The following is a 16335-nucleotide window of genomic DNA, read 5'->3' on the forward strand; positions in this document are numbered from 1 at the left end:
TTTACTTACTCCATACGGTTTGTAAGCTATGGGCCAAGTATTTTATTAAGCCCCAGGAATAAATACAGATATAGTCCCTGCCTTGACGAAGTTATGTACGGCATGGGACATGAGCAAAGAGGAGGTAATCCTGACTGGGCAAGCAGGGAAGGCTCCATGGAGGAGTTGCCCTCTTGTTGAATCTTGAATGCAGAACAGAAGCCTTAAGCACAGAGGCCTGGGAAACATCCCAAGCAAAGCATCAGAATCAAGAAATCTCAATGCATTTGAGAAACTGCAGGTAGATTAGAATGGTTGGGACTGATGTGTGGTATGGGGAGCTGCAAGAGATGAGGCTGAGGAGGGACTGTAAAGGAAGGTGTACATCATGTTCAGAGATCTCAGCTGTACTCTGCAGATGATGGTAGGCTGTTTAAGGACTTTTCTTAGCCGAGGAGTAATATGATTGGACTGCATTTCATGTAGATCATTCTGCAGCAATGTGGAAATTGGCTTTGTGTCAGGCAGGACTGGAGACCAGGAGCACGGTTAGAAGTTGAGTGCAATGATCTTGGCAAGAAATAATAAGGGCTTGAACTAAGACAATGGTACTGAGGATATAACAACAAAATAGGATGAATTTGAGAAATATTTAGCAAGACTAAACAGCCCTTTGAGTTGGTGGTTAGAGATAGAAACCGAAAGAATTGCAGGAGTCAGAGATGACTTCCAAGTATGTTTGGGGTACCACTAAGCAGATTATGGCATTATTGACATACAGAACGACAGGAAAACAAATGTGTTTCCATTTAGATGACCACGATGCAATTTTTGCACTAATGGAGAAAGAGCAGCAGAACAGGTTAGGTTAAATATGTAAATTTAAAATATAGTAGAGAGGCCAGGCGCAGTGGCTCACACCTGTAATCCCAGCACTTTGGGAGGCCGAGGCGGGTGGATCACCTGAGGTCAGGAGTTTAAGACCAGCCTGGCCAACATGGTGAAACCCCATCTCTACTAACACTACAACAAATTAGCCAGGTATGGTGATACATGCCTATAATCCCAGCTACTCGAGAGGCTGAGGCAGGAGGATCGCTTGGACCCGGGAGGCAGAGGTTGCAGTGAGCCAAGATTGTGCCACTGGACTCCAGCCTGGGCAACAAGAGTGAAACTCCTTCTTTAAAAAAAAAAAAACAAATATATATATATATATATATAGACACACACACAGATATATATATACATATACATATATATATGTGTATATATATATTAGAGAGACTTGTCAAAATTTAAAAACTTTTGCTTTACCAAAGACTCTGTGGAAAGGCAGGCTATCCTTGGAGAAAATATTTCCAAGCCACATATTCAACAAAGGCCTTGTGTCTAAAATACATAAATAACTCTCAAAACTTAATCAACAAACAATCCAATTCGAAAATGGGCAAGATATTTCACCAAAGACATGAGCTGATATTTCACCAAAGAAAATTTATGGCAAATGAGCACATAGAAAGATGTTCAACATCATGGACCATTAAGGAAATGAAAATTAAGGCTGGGTGTGGTGGCTCACTCCTGTAGTTCCAGCTACTCTGGAGGCTGGGGTGGGAGGATGGCCTGAGCCCAGGAGTCTAAGGTTGCAGTGAGCTTTGATTATGCTGCTGAACTCCAGCATGGATGACAAAGCTAAACCCTGTCTCAAAAAAAAAAAAAAAGGAAATGAAAATTAATGCCACAATAAAATATCACCACACATATCAGAATGGCTAAAATAAAAAACAATGGTAACACCAAATACTGGCAAAAATGTAGAGAAGCTCATCACTCATACATTGCTGTGGGAACATAAAAATGTCACAACAACCCTGGGAGAAAGTCTGGCAGTTTCTTACTCTCACAAAATTGAATCTGGACTTTAAATTCAACCCAGCCATTGAACACTCGGGCATTTATCCCAGAGAAATTAAAACTTCTGTTCACACAAAACCATGCATGTTTATAGTAGCTTTCATCATAACAGCCAAAAAGTGGGAAAAAATCAGATGTTTTTCAATGAGTAAATAGCTAAACAACCTAAACAAACTGTGGCATATCTGTGCTGTGGAGCACTAGTCAGCAATCCAAAGGAACAAATTCTTGATACAGAAAACTGGAATGGGTTTCACAGGAATTAGGATGAATGAAAAAGCCAGTTTCAAAAGGTTATATACTATATTATTAACATTCTTGAATGTTACATAAATTATATAAATCTAGATATATATACATACACACACAAATGGGTGCATGTAAAACTGGTAAAATCTTAAGAAGCTCTGAGGATTGCACCAATGTCAGTTTCCTGGTTTTGATTCTGCACTATAGTTATGCACCGTATTACCATTAGAGAAAACTGGGTGAAGGGTACACAGGATCTCCCTTTATATTTTTTTCAAACTTTCTGTGAATCTATTAAATATAGAGAGATATACATTTACAGATTCGTATGCAGTATATATGAAAGAAAAAGCAGATAATTGATAAAGCCTGTTCATTGAAAGACAGAAGAGTTGATTCTAGTGCACAGATGGAGAGATTAGCAATAAACAGGAAGGATGATGCCTCTCCTCTAAGAGAGGATGAGGAAATAGCAGCAGATGCAAGGAAGTAGGTGCTGGGGATAGAAGGACAAAATATAAAAATATAAAAAATATCTACACCTAATGTTGTCTACATTTCTTATAGCAGAGGAGTCACAACCACCTGTCAAAAGTGATGAGGGTGTGGTGATTACAAAGCTGGAGTGAGCTGTAGTAACCACTGAAGAAATAAGAAAAAGCTTTTTTTTTTTTTTTTTTTTTTTTTGAGATGGAGTCTCCCTCTGTCTCCCAAGCTGAAGTGCAGTGGTACAATCTCGGCTCACTGCAAACTCCACCACCCAGGTTCAAGCAATTCTCCTGCCTCTGCCTTCCAAGTAGCTGGGATTATAGGCATGTACCACCATGCCCTGCTAATTTTGTATTTTTAGTAGAGACAGGGTTTCATCATGTTGGCCAGGCTGGTCTCGAACTCCTGACCTGCAGTGATCCACCTGCGTCAGCCTCCCAACATGTTGGGATTACAGGCGTGAGCCACCATGCCCAGCCAGAAAATGCATTTAATAGAAACATTGTATTTCCCAAATTTCTTAACCTCACATTGTCTGCAGTGCTGTCTAGTAGAGCTTTCTGAAATGATGGAAATATTCTGTACCTGTGCTGTCCAATACAACAACCACTGAGCACCTGAAATGTGGCTAATGTAACCGAGGAGGTTCTGTGGCTGGAATGTGTCCCCCAGACGTTTCCAACCTATGCAACAGTGTTGGGGGCTGCAGCCTAATAGGAAGGGATTAGGTCATGAGGGCTCTGCTCTAATGAATGAATTAATGTTGTTATTGCAGGCATGGGTTAGTTATCGCGAAAGTGGGCTTGTTATAAAAGCCTGTTCAGCCCCTTCTCGCTCTCTCTCTGCTCTCTCTCACCCCCTTACCTTCCTTCATGGGATGATGCAGCATGAAGGCCCTCACCCTCGATCTTGAACTTCCCAGCCTCCTGAACTGTAAAAAATATGTTTCTGTTCTTTATAAATTACCCAGTCTGTGGTATTCTGTTATAGCAACATAAACTAAAACAGAAAGTAAATGTTTAATAGTATTTAATTTAAATAGTCACATGTGGTTAGTGGCTATCCTAACCACTTAGACAGTGAAGCTAACAGTTGCATATCATATAGGAGCCGTAAATGTCCAACCACAGTATAGTCCTATTGGATAGTTAGTAAAGATTCAGGCCTGAAATCCAAAGTATATCATTTTCTTCCTAATTTTCAAAGTATATCATTTTCTTCCCTTTCTATGTTTTTCATAATTCAGTTTGTACTGAAACTGCAATTCACTATGAAATCCTTGGTTCTCAAAGTTCCAATAGCTGGCTTTCAAGCAATTCCATCTACTATTATTTCCGAATTTCAAATTCTCTTTGTTGCGCTTATATCTCAAACTACTTGGCGGTGAAGTCTTATTGAAGTATAGCCTTAGAAGGTCTAAAACTATAACATGTATGTGTTTTTTTTTGGAAACTTTCTAAGCCCAGAGCAGACTCTGGACGGTGCATGAGCCTACTCACTCTCATGGTGTGGCTGAAGGGCTGAGGCTCTTCTAATAAGTCCTCAGGCCAGTGACAGAACAACTTCCAAACTCAACCACAGACTGATGACCCCACCTCATTTCTTACCACTCTCTACATATCTTGCTAAGTTTCAAATACACCAGCTACCTGACATTTCTGAAACCCAGCAAGGACTTTCCGGCCATGGAGCACTCAATAAATTACTTCCATAAGTGAATGAACAGAACAATGGAGAAATACAAGAGGTTAACAATGTTCATGATCAGTGCTCCTCCCACCTTTACCACCAGGATATTTCTGCCCGAGTACCAAGTCAGGCATCATGATCCTGTCCTTCTCCTTGTACCTGCTCTTTACAAATTCATGTCCCACTCCCGTTAGGCCCTTTCTCCCAATCACATAAGGATAAAGAACAAGAAGTGCCCATCTGCAGTGATCCTTAACAGAAATCCAGTTAGCCAGGACAATCACCACTCCTCATTCAAATACTGCAGTAACTCCTCAGATGACATCCTTGAGGCAAGGGCATGACTATCCCTCCAGAGACATTTCACTAGGGCCTCCAATACCATCAATACAAACTGCTGTGCTGGCATGTTCTAGATGATTCTCTTCCAATCAGCAGTTCTTTGCAAGAGGTAAGCCCTAAAATCTGTTGACTGAAGAACTTCCTGGGGTTGCAACTTCCTGAGTACATGACTGGTTAACACAGTTTTGGAAATAGAGGCTTTAAGTAATTCAGAGCCAGCCTGCCCTCTGCTCACAGATTGGCTTTTCAGAGGTGCTCTGAGGAGGGTTTCAGTGCGGTCAGCCTTTTCCCTGTAACCTGAGAGCTTGGCTAGTGCCCCTCAAGTGTTTCACTGATAGGGAAGAGCAGCCTGGTGGAGACTTTCAAGGAGAGCTTACACATTAAAAATTGATGTAGCACTTTAAAGTTTAATATTTAAACAAAACACTTAGTGTTTACTGGTACCGCACATTTTGATCAGTACCAAATGTGGGGAAACTTCTGTTGAACTGGGGGAGCATTACTAAGAACACTATTTAGTATTCATGGCCTATATGCCTAAAAAGTCAGTTTAGGGTTTTTAGCCTCCAATTATTCCAGAATAATGTTTTTTTTTTTCAGCCTAGAAATGATATTTAAGTAGGAAGGACTGACTGCCATCTCTTCCAATAGCCATGAGTGCTGAAAAGCCCCCAATCTCTGCTTCTATAACAGCCACTCTCAACCTTTATTTCTGCAAAACATTTAAGACTGCCACCATTAACTATAAATGATAATACAGAAATCCAATTATTTTAAAAATGCATGCACCTTAAACAGGGTTCTTTCTGAGGAAGTGAATAAAAGATGCATGGAAACACAAAAACTGACCAAAATTTCAGAGTGGGGATTGGGTTTCTATATGTGACAAGTCAGGAAGAGGGAAAACAAACCCAAAATAAAAGAGAATGATGAAAACTACCTATAATGAAATAGCCCAGCTACATCCAGGTGGTATCTGTTTTTTTTAAATTATTTCTTTATTTTTATTTCTTTATTTATTTTTTATTTTTTTTGAGACAGAGTCTTGCACTGTCATCCAGGCTGGAGTGCAGTGGTGCAATCTCGGCTCACTGCAACCTCTGCCTCCCGGGTTCAAGTGATTCTCCTGCCTCAGCCTCCTGAGTAGCTGGGATTACAGGCACGTGCCACCACACTCAGCTAATTTTTTGTATTTTTAGTAGAGACGGGGTTTCACTATGTTGGCCAGGCTGGTCTTGGATGCCTGACCTTGTGATCCACCCACCTCGGCCTCCCAAAGTGCTGGGATTACAGTATCTATAGGGGTAAAATAGTAAGAGTGAGCTACAAAGTAATGCAGCTGGCTCCACAAGCCACACACAGGGACCAGTCTCAATACCTTCTCATGGCACCATCTGGGTGCTGACTGTGCAAGGACAGTGTGTTGGGGACTGGAATAGCGTGTGTTCCCATATGAGTATCAGTTAAGGTTCTTGTGGGAGGTAACAGAGACTCACTCTACCTAACTTAGACCAAAGGGGATTTCTGGAAAGGAATATCAGGTATGCCACAGAAGTGACAAAGGATGGGGAACTAGTTTGGTAATGGGCTGGGGCAAGGGCCCTGCAGAGGACCAAGCAGTTGAGGCGGGAACCCCAGCTTGGTTAGTTCATGCCATCACTGTCCCTTGGCAACCAGGAATGATCTAAAGTGTCTCCCTCGGCCATTTACTGCTCTGACAGTCCCAGAGGAGAGGCCCTGACTGGCCAAGCTTAAGTCACTTATCTGCGCCTGGCTGTACTGGAGGAGGAGAGAAAAGGGCTCATTCATTCAGCACCTGTTTTTTGAATGTGTACTAAATGGTAGGCACTGTCCTAAGGCACTGGGATACAGCTATGGCTAAACAAAGTCTCTGCCCTCCTGGTTCTTTTATTCTAGTGAGGAGTCAGATGTGAAAAACAGTGAAGAGGGCTATGAAGAAAGATAAGAAAACTCAGGGTCATAGGCTAGGGCAGGGGAGACTATTGTAAGTGTGATGGTCAGCAAAGGCATTTTTGAGAAGGCAATATCTGACCAGCAACATGTAGCAAGTGAGGAAGGAGCCCTCAGGACCATCTGGGGAAATAGAAGTCCAAGGTGAACAGTAATGGCAAAAGCCCAGAGGCAGGCATGCGCTTGGCATGTTGGAGAAAGTAAAGCAGCACAAGCAATTGGGAGAACTACAGCACTAGAGGAACGCTTTCCTCCCCTGAGCTTTTCTTCCACAGACAGGGAGCTCCATTAGCAGAGCACCCCTGGCAGTCAGACTTGTTTGCCCACTCACAGGGGAGGGGAAATTCTCCAATGAGAAACTGAGATGCTCTTAGGAGAAAGGCTCTGTCTGGTAGATGAATGTTGAATGTCTACTGGAATTTCCATCCCGCTCTAGCTTGGTGGGCACCCTTCAGTGTCCTGAAGTGGGTCTGTATTTCAGTATTTCAGTGGTCAAAACACTTTTCGCATGGTTTTTTATTTGTTTGTTTTTGTTTGTTTGTTTGTATTTGTTTTTTGAGATGGAGTCTCACTCTGTCACCCAGGCTGGAGTGCAGTGGCGCGATCTCAGCTCACTGCAACCTCCGCTTCCTGGGTTCAAGCAATTCTCCTGCCTCAGCCTTCCTAGTAGCTAGGATGATGGGATTACAGACTTGCACGACCACACTCGGCTAATTTTTGTATTTTTAGTAGAGACAAGGTTTCACCATGTTGGACAGGCTGGTCTCAAACTCTCAACCTCAAGTGATCTACCCACCTCGGCCTCCCAAAGTGCTGGGATTACAGGCATGAGCCACCGCACCCAGCCTTCAGCACTGTTCTCACTCAAGCAAATATATCTCCTTTGTTGCACTAGCAGATTAATTTAAGCAGAAGAAAGGTGTGATAAATCCGTATTATTTATCATAGGTATACACTGAACTCACTCTCATCAAAATGTAAAAGCAATTGAGATGTTTTGCCAAGTTCATCAAAGTAAATTGTGCATAAGGAGAAAAAGGTAAATGAACATTTGCCCATCTTATCATTTTAGGTTCCCTAGGATGGCCTACTGCTGGACTAGAAAAATCAGAGAGGAGACCTCGCTCTTATATTAAAATCTAATGGGCTCAGTCTTAAAGTGTTCCACATGCCTTTCTAGATATCGTTTTCTTATAGACCTCCAATATTCCCTACTGATAAGATGCAGGAATAGGGGCCATAAGGGATTAACCAAACAGTGGCCATTTGGGAGAAATCATATATAGAAAGAGCAGTAATAACGTTTTGGTATGCATATAGCCTCTTTGCTAAAAATGCCTAATTTGAGTTACAAAGCAGATTAACTGATTAAAAAAAAAAATCACTGCAGGCTTGATGCCATGGCTCATGCCTGTGATCGCAGCACTTTAAGAGGCCCAGGCAGAAGCATCACTAGAGGTCAAGAGTTTGGGACCAGCCTGGGCAACATAGAGAAACCCCGTCTCTACAAAAAAACATTATTTAAATTAGCTGGGCATGGTGGCATGTCTGTATCCCCAGCTACTCTGGAGGCTGAGGAGAGAGGATCACCTGAGCCCAGGAGTTTAGGGCTACAGTGGCCTATGATCATGCCCCTGCACTCCAGCCTGGGTGACCGGGCAAGACCCTATCTCTAAAAAATAATAAGAATAAATTTTTTAAAAAATCACTTTAGGTAAACTAGGGAAGATATTAACACTGAGCTGGTTCTTCAAAGCTGGGGATGAACACTCTGCTCAGTATTGCTTTCCGAGCCTCCTGTTCATAATGACGGTTATCAGGGGGCAGAAATGGCAAGCATTTGATTCAAGGAGTGAGCCTCAGAGTGTCAATGAAGTGTGGGGCAGCTTTGGTAATGGCAGCTGCAAACAAGATGCATGGATTTGGAAGGCCACCCAAACTCCTATCACCACTTAAAGTACTTCACTCATTCAGCATGTGGATATGTGACTTTAGCTTATGATTTTGCTCCCTACTAAAATGCAAATACCCCTGGAATGGTGGATTACATATACTACTTAGGTTTTCCTAGAAGAAGTGGAAGAACTTGCTGGAACTCTGGCTTCCTGAGGGACAATGGTGCTAATCAGTAATAGAAGGTGGACTGAAATTTCGGAATTGCCCAGGACTAGCCCCAGCCTATTACCCATGTGGGATCTCATCTTCTCATACACCAAACCCCTTCCAAGTGCCCCAGTGCCTAAGCACCCACTCCCCAAGCACCCACTCCCCCACTTCTGGCCTGAACCTGGTCGTTACTATCCTGTGAGGCGTTTCCTAGATGCTCAACAACCCCATATACGTTCACATGCATCGTCTCGTTTAATTCTGTGCTTTGTTCCATCATTCCCTCTGAGCAAAATGGCTTCCACCTCTACACCACCAACCCAAATTCAATCCTTCAAGTTCAAACCTCACCTCTTCCACAAAGTCTTCCCATGATCCCTCCCACTAATAGCAATCTCCTCCTGGTCTGAATTTAAAGCACTTATTTTCTGAAGTAATCACTTGGCAATGATCCATACTAGTCTTATGATTTCTTTCCATTTTCAATGGTCTCATATGTTTGCTTCTGCAACTTGGCTATAAATCAACAGGAGGGGCACAGCCTATGTCTTTTTGTAGTATTACACAAGACCACCTTCTTCTAATAACCCTTTGAACCACGGGTATCACCACTTTTCTCCAGCCCATACCTACACAACACCACCCAACTTTGCAAAGTTATAGATGACAAAGTACATATTGGTCCTAACCCATAAATATCCATCCTTTTAAATATTCAACAACCCTGTGAAGAAGGTTTTATGATTTCTATTTTAGAGGAGACAAAATTGAGATGCAGGATGTTAAGTACTTTGCCCCAATCTCATTGACAATTTGACTAATCACATTGCTAAGAAGTGATAGTATTGTCAAGTGACAGTTTCACTTATTGTGCCAGATTATGCTGCTCTAGAATATATTCCCAGAATCTAATACTGTTTAGATCCTTATAGCACTTCACATAGTAAGTGAAAAGAACTGAGATTGCTTTTAAGAGAGCAAGAGAGTGAGAAAGCTCATAGGTAAATATTGGTAGAGAAATTAGCAACGAATATATAATTTGGAAGTATAGTTCTCATCCTTTAGTTGGATCTTTACAGAATCAGTATATAGGCTTCAGGACGCCTGTGAACCACTTGAAATTAAAATGAAATTGTACCAGGAATGTGTACATCTGTGCATATTGTGGGAGGGAGAGTCCACAGCTTTTATAAGATTATTAGAGTAATTCTCTGCCAGTCATCAGGGTGATCACACATCTTTTGCTTTTCTCTCTTCCTGGCCCATAAGCAGACGGCACTGTCCCACCTCTAGAAGCAAATACGTCCATGTGACTTGGGGCACTGAAATGTGAGCGTGACTTGGGGCACTTTTGGACAGAAACCTTAAGAGACAAAGCTTACCACATTTCATTTCCCTCTGGTATCATGGTTGGCAATAGTCAAAATGGCAGCAACTCCATTAGCTCAGGCCCCTGAGGGTCTGCAATTGGCCAGTCCCTCCTGCCAATCCAAAATGGACATGTAGTGTGAGGAAAAAAAAAAGCTTTGATGTTTTATTCCAAGGAGATCATACGGCTATTTGTTCCTACAGCACACCCTCATTTGTCATCGCTGATACACATCTTTAACCCCTCAAAAGTTAAAGATCACTTTAACCTAATGAATGAAGTCCTAACAGAAGATGATTTCCAGGAAGAATTTCTTCTTCTCTTCATACCGATGAGAGCCATATACTATATTGAATTCTGCCTTAGTATTCCAATTACCTCTGAGTAACATTTCTCCCTATGGTAGCATAAGACGCATTGCTCTTTTGTCCTTCATAAGTCACACACAACCACTCATGAAGGAAAAAATTTTGCACGTAAGTGCCAGAAGCTCCTAGGAGAAGGAAGCATGAGCATGAACAGCTTACAGAGGGGAAGAATTCCTCAGAGATTTGGGACCATTTTCTCTCTTCTTCCCATTAGTAGCTCTGAACATCCATATGAATGGAATATTCCATTAATCACTTAGTCAGTTTCCATGGCTCAAGACAGTTCTCCAATTATCATGCACAACTTGGCAATATTCATCTCTCTAAAATGTCATTTGGAGCATGTCATTTTCTTTGTCAAAATCAGGCAGTGTTTTCCTAGTACCAATAGGACAGAAGTACAAAGATGTTGCCTTAGCAGTCAAGCCCACTTGCACACAGCAACTATCAGTATCACGGGTATTGATGCCATCACCCAGCTTCCTGCCCTCTATATACCTCATACTAACCAGACCAGTTGTCTCTTAATGCCCTGAATGAACTGGCATGTCTCCACCTCAATACCTTTGTTTACTCTGTTCCCCTTGCCTGGAATGTCTTCTCTCCCTCCTCTCACACAAATCCTCCAAAACTACAAATTCACTTATTCTCTGATGAAGCGATTAACCTCTAGGTATCTATCTCAAAGACTGACTGGAAAAAATATGAAATGCTATTTATTGCAGCACTATTATGATAACAAATGACTGAAAACATCAAACTTTCCATTAAAAGTAATGACTGAACAACTTGTTAGAGCTGTACAATGAGATACTGTGCAGTCATAAAAAGTACTGAGAAGTATCTGGATATAGAGCGATCTCTAGGATATATTAAGTGAAGACAGTACATTGGGGGAAAATGTGTGTCCTATGTTAATAAATAGCTAAGGCACATGGGCCCATACTGAGTGCCAGGGAGCACAGCCTGGGATGCGGCAGAACACCTGTAAGAAAGAAATCCCTTTGAGGCAACCCAGCCTTCTTGAGTTAACTGCAGCAGCCTTCCAAAGACTGTGAGTAAGGTAGCAAACCAGATATCCCCAGGCATAGACCCCTACAGGCACAAGTGGAAAGCAACAAGAACTTCCCAAAGACCCCAAAAGCAGACGGCCAGGCTGTAAAGCAAAGAGAGATCTCCCAGGGTTCAAAATTCAGACAGTCCATCTGTAAAGCAAAAGGAGATCCCTGGAAATTCACCAGTGTTCAGACTCTAATTCTTACTGAAAAGAAAGTCCTGATTCTACCCTCAAAACATTTGAAGCCAGTGGAGAATGGAATCAAACTAAAATGGCAACAAAGCCCAGACCCAAATCAATGACAAATTAGTGTGCCTTACTCAGAGCCTGAGAGAAGAAGGAGTGTGTCCTTTTATGGGAGTAAATGTTCTTTATCTCCACCTCTACTGTTATTTAAGGAAAATGACTACCACACAATCAAAAATTATTAGTCACATGAAGCAACAAGAAAATGTGATATATGAGAGGTTAAGTGAAAAAAACCATCATTGGAAACAGATCCAGACAAAGGAATTATTACACAGGAACTTTAAAATAAACATGTTAAAGCTTCTGATAGACAATGTGGACAGAACACATGAGCACATGAGGATTTCAGCAAAGAGATGGAAAGTATAAAAAGAAATAAATGGAAATGCTGAAAGTAAAAATTATACCAGTAATGAAGAATTAAGTGTACAAGCTTAACAACAGATTGGACACTGCCGAGGAAAGAAATTATAAACCTGAATTCGGGTCTAAAGAAACTATACTACTCTCTTCTTCCATTGATGCCTCTTCTCCCATCCCTCCTAAAGGCACAGCTGGGCTGAGCCCTGTCCACCATCCAGCTCCCTCATGTCAAGTACATCCATATCTGTCCCCTTGTGCCTAGGATCCCTGTGACACTGAACATGAAGACGGTGATGCCCTCCTAGTTTGACCTGATGGGGCTGAGTCCAGGTGCCTCAGAGGACGAGGCTGGCATCAAGAAGGCAGCAGAGAACTTAAGGTCCCAGCCTCTCCTCAGCCTCCTCCCTTCCCTGTCCCCCCAGGAAAGCACTGGGCAGTGCCCCTGTCTGGCTCCCTTCCTGGGCCCCTTGGCAGCTTCCCCACATCCAGTCATGCCCCCTCCCCCAAGTCAAGGACTTGACTGAGCACTAGATGAAGAATGTGGTCCCTGCCAATCAAATTGTCCTGGGTAGTTTTTCACAGGGCGGGGCTCTGCCCCTCCACCCAGCCCTCTGGCTGGCATTGTGGCTTTGAGTTTCTGGCTGCCTCTGCTCTGGGCCTTCCCCCAGGCAGTCAACAGCAGTGCCAAGGACCTGACGATTCTTTAGTGCCATGGGAAGCTGATCCCCATGCTGCCCATATGGTTTGGGGCCCTGATGGCCGAGAAGCTCCGTTCTGTTGTCATACCTGCCGGAGTCCAGCTCAAGACATATCCCGGTGTCATGCACAGCTCTTGTCCTTAGGACATGGCAGCTGTGAAGGAATTTCTTGAGAAGCTGCTGTCTCCTATCTAACTAGAGTCACTAGTCCCCAGTGCAGTCCCTACCTCATGGGGGACCCAGCAAACAAGCTGGAACCTTGGCACCATCTTGGATCTGAGCCTGTTGAGCCCCTGTCCCCACCCTTCCTGACCTGTCCTCTTCCCACAGACTTCTGGGGCAGGTGGCAAGGCCTGGCCAGCCCTTCCTTACTGGCCTCAGCCACTTAGCTCTATCTGCAGCAAGGGTGGGCTGCTTTCTTACCCCATTTCCCTGAAGGCAGGCCCCCCTGGTAGCAGTGTTGGAGGGGCTGTAGGCAGCTGGAGAAAGGGCCCCAGCTGCTGACCCACTCACTCAGGACCTCACTCACTAGCCCTGCTTTGGGTCTCCTCCTGTGACCTCAGGGTTTGGCCCATGGGACCCTCCCAGGTCCCTGCCCCAACTGATTCTGCCCAGATAATCATGTGTCTCTCCTCCCTTTACTCCAGCTGCTTCTCAATCATAAACATGGCCATGGCCCCAGGGCCCCCTTGCTGCTTTGGGCTCCCCATCCCTGGGCAAGAGTGTTGGTGAGGAGGTGGAGTCTTTCAAGGGGGTCTTTCCTCAGCTGTTTCCCCTCACTGTGGGGCTAGGCTCTGCCTCTCCCTTACCCTCTTCCTGCACAGGCCTGGAGCCTGCTGACTGAGGTTCAGGTCTCCCCCAGCTGTCTCATCCCCAGTTTGTCCCACTCTAAGCATGGAGGCAGTGGGAAGGAGTTGTGTCTCATCTTCTGTCTCCATGTGTTTTGGGGTGTTTTTCTTGTTGTATCTTGAATTCTGATAAAATTAAAGAAATCATTTCCTCAAAAAAACTATACCAAAGGAAATACAAAAAGAATGGGGGAAAGTGGGATAGAACATCTGAGATCTGAGGAACAATATCAAACAGTCTAACACATGTGTTATTGGAGTCCCAAAAGAAGAGAAAAAGAGATGAAACAAAGACACTAGAAATATTTAAAGACATAATAACCAATGATTTTCCAAAACTGATTAAATACATCAACTTCAGGCAGAATAAATACAGGAATACCAGCAAACCTCAGCAAGTTAAAAAAAAAAATTAAAAATAAAAACAACTAGCCGTACCGTAGTCAAACAGCTAAAAACCAATACTGAAAATAAGCTTTAAAGTAGTCAGAGAAAAATGACATATTATATGCAGGAATCAATGAAACAAATGATGCCTGACTTGTCATCAGGAAAAAGAGGCAACTGAATGACATTATTGAAGTGTTGAAATAAAAAAACTATCTACCTAGAATTCTATATCCCACTAGATGATCCTTCAGAAATTATGATAAAATAAAGACATATTCAAAAAGACAAAAGGTTAAATAATTCATTGCAAGCACCTGCATCACAAGAAATTCCAAAGGCTGGAGTTGAATTATCCCAGAGGGGAGCCCTGAGGTGTAAGAAGAAGTTAGGGACACCCAAAAAAGTAAACACCTGGGTTAGTGTAAAATGGCTTTTCTTACCTTTATTTTAATATTTTTAAATTTCTTAAAATACTATTCACTATCTGAGGCAAATATAATAATATCTTGTTAGTTAGAAAAACCATCCATCCGTTTATGGCCCCCAAAGTAAGCATTTATCCTGACTTTTCCATATAAACTATATCTCAGGGTAACCAAATAGTTGGGAAGGGGAAGTTTCTCTCTCAAAATATGCCAGTTAATAAAAAAATAAAAAATTAAAATATCAATATTTTACAAATTCTAATAAGGAAGAGATGTAGGAAAATATCATCAGTGACTGCTAACAGAACAAAAGAGAAACAACCAAGAATTCTATGACTTGTTGTACGTATACTCACCACCACCTTCAGAAATACTCTTGGCCAAGCTGGTGGCTCATGCCTGTAATCCCAGCACATTGGGAGGCCAAGGTGGGTGGATCACCTGAGGTCAGGAGTTCGAGACCAGCCTGGCCAACATGGCGAAACCCCATCTCTAGTAAAACTACACAAATTAGCCAGGTGTGGTGGCAGGTTCCTGTAATCCCAACTGCTCGGGAGGCTGAGGCAGGAGAATCGCTTGAACCCAGGAGGTGGAGGTTGCAGTGAGCTGAGATTGCGCCACTGCACTCCAACCTAGGTGACAGAGTAAGACTTCTTCTTGAAAAAAATGATAATAATAAAGAAATATTCTTGTCAAAAATAATTTAATCCAAATCTGAGTTATCCTCTAGAGTTGATAGTCTCTAGCTCTAACTACCAATTTACAGAAAATACAGAGGACAGACTGTTCTCCCTCTCCAAGGCATCATCTTATGTGAATACATGTGGCTGCTTACTAAGAACATTTTTTTTTTTTTTTTGAGTCTTGCTCTGTCGCCCAGGCTGGAGTGCAGTGGCATGATTTCAGCTCACTGCAACCTCCACCTCCCGGGTTCAAGCAATTCTCTTGCCTCAGCCCCCCAAGTAGCTGGGATTACAGGTGCCCGCCACCACACCCAACTAGTTTTTGTATTTTTAGTAGAGACAGGGTTTCACCATGTTGGCCATTCTGGTCTCGAACGCCTGACCACAAGTGATCCACCTACCTCGGCCTTCCAGAGTGCTGGGATTAGAGGCATGAGCCACCATGCCCAGCCACTAAAAACATTCTTAATCACTGATTTTTTTCTTTAAAAAAAAAAAGGTGTATATTTTACATTTTTATGTCTTGTCCTAGGATGCTGAATATTAAATGTGTTGAATGCCAATCATATGCATTTAACACATTCAGTGGAGTTAAATTTCCTTCAAAATGGCACAAATATCTTCTCAGTGCCCTAGGGCTAATGCCCAAATTATAGTGTGATGAATCTAGAGAAAAATAGCTCCAGCCAAACCAAATAAAGGCCACACCAGCCTTCACATGCCACTCAACCTGAACCTGCCAGAAGGATGCTGCTGAAATGTGCACCCATTCTTAGGGGCACCAGCCAGCTCACTCAGCTCCAATTGCCATCTAATTTCTCAGTAGGAATATTAATAAACAGAACATATTATAGCATCTAGCTATGAAATGACATAATTTAGAACTCATGCTACAAGATCCATTCACACATCCTGTGTAGTAATGTAAGTACACTTACCTATTTACCAAGAGGTTGAAAATACAAAGTGTTGACTGCACAGTGACTCCACTGAGAAAGCATCATTCCAGGTGATTTGTATGTTCACACATCTTTCTCTCATTCCAATCACCGCCCCTTCATCACAGTAATTCTCATTAGAATGAAAAATTAAGAGCCAAGATTTAGGCTTGGGTTACTGGCATCGATTTTAAGTAGAAAGTTTAAT

General features: G+C 42.6%; 1 pseudogene; it reads left to right on the plus strand.

Annotated features, from left to right (window-relative positions):
* The first annotated feature begins 8439 nt into the window (after positions 1–8439).
* On the plus strand, positions 8440–13038 carry LOC101150012 (acyl-protein thioesterase 2-like; annotated as a pseudogene).
* Positions 13039–16335: the final 3297 nt, after the last annotated feature.

The sequence above is a fragment of the Gorilla gorilla genome, chromosome 13, assembly GCF_029281585.2.
Source record: "Gorilla gorilla gorilla isolate KB3781 chromosome 13, NHGRI_mGorGor1-v2.1_pri, whole genome shotgun sequence".
Lineage (NCBI taxonomy): Eukaryota > Metazoa > Chordata > Mammalia > Primates > Hominidae > Gorilla > Gorilla gorilla.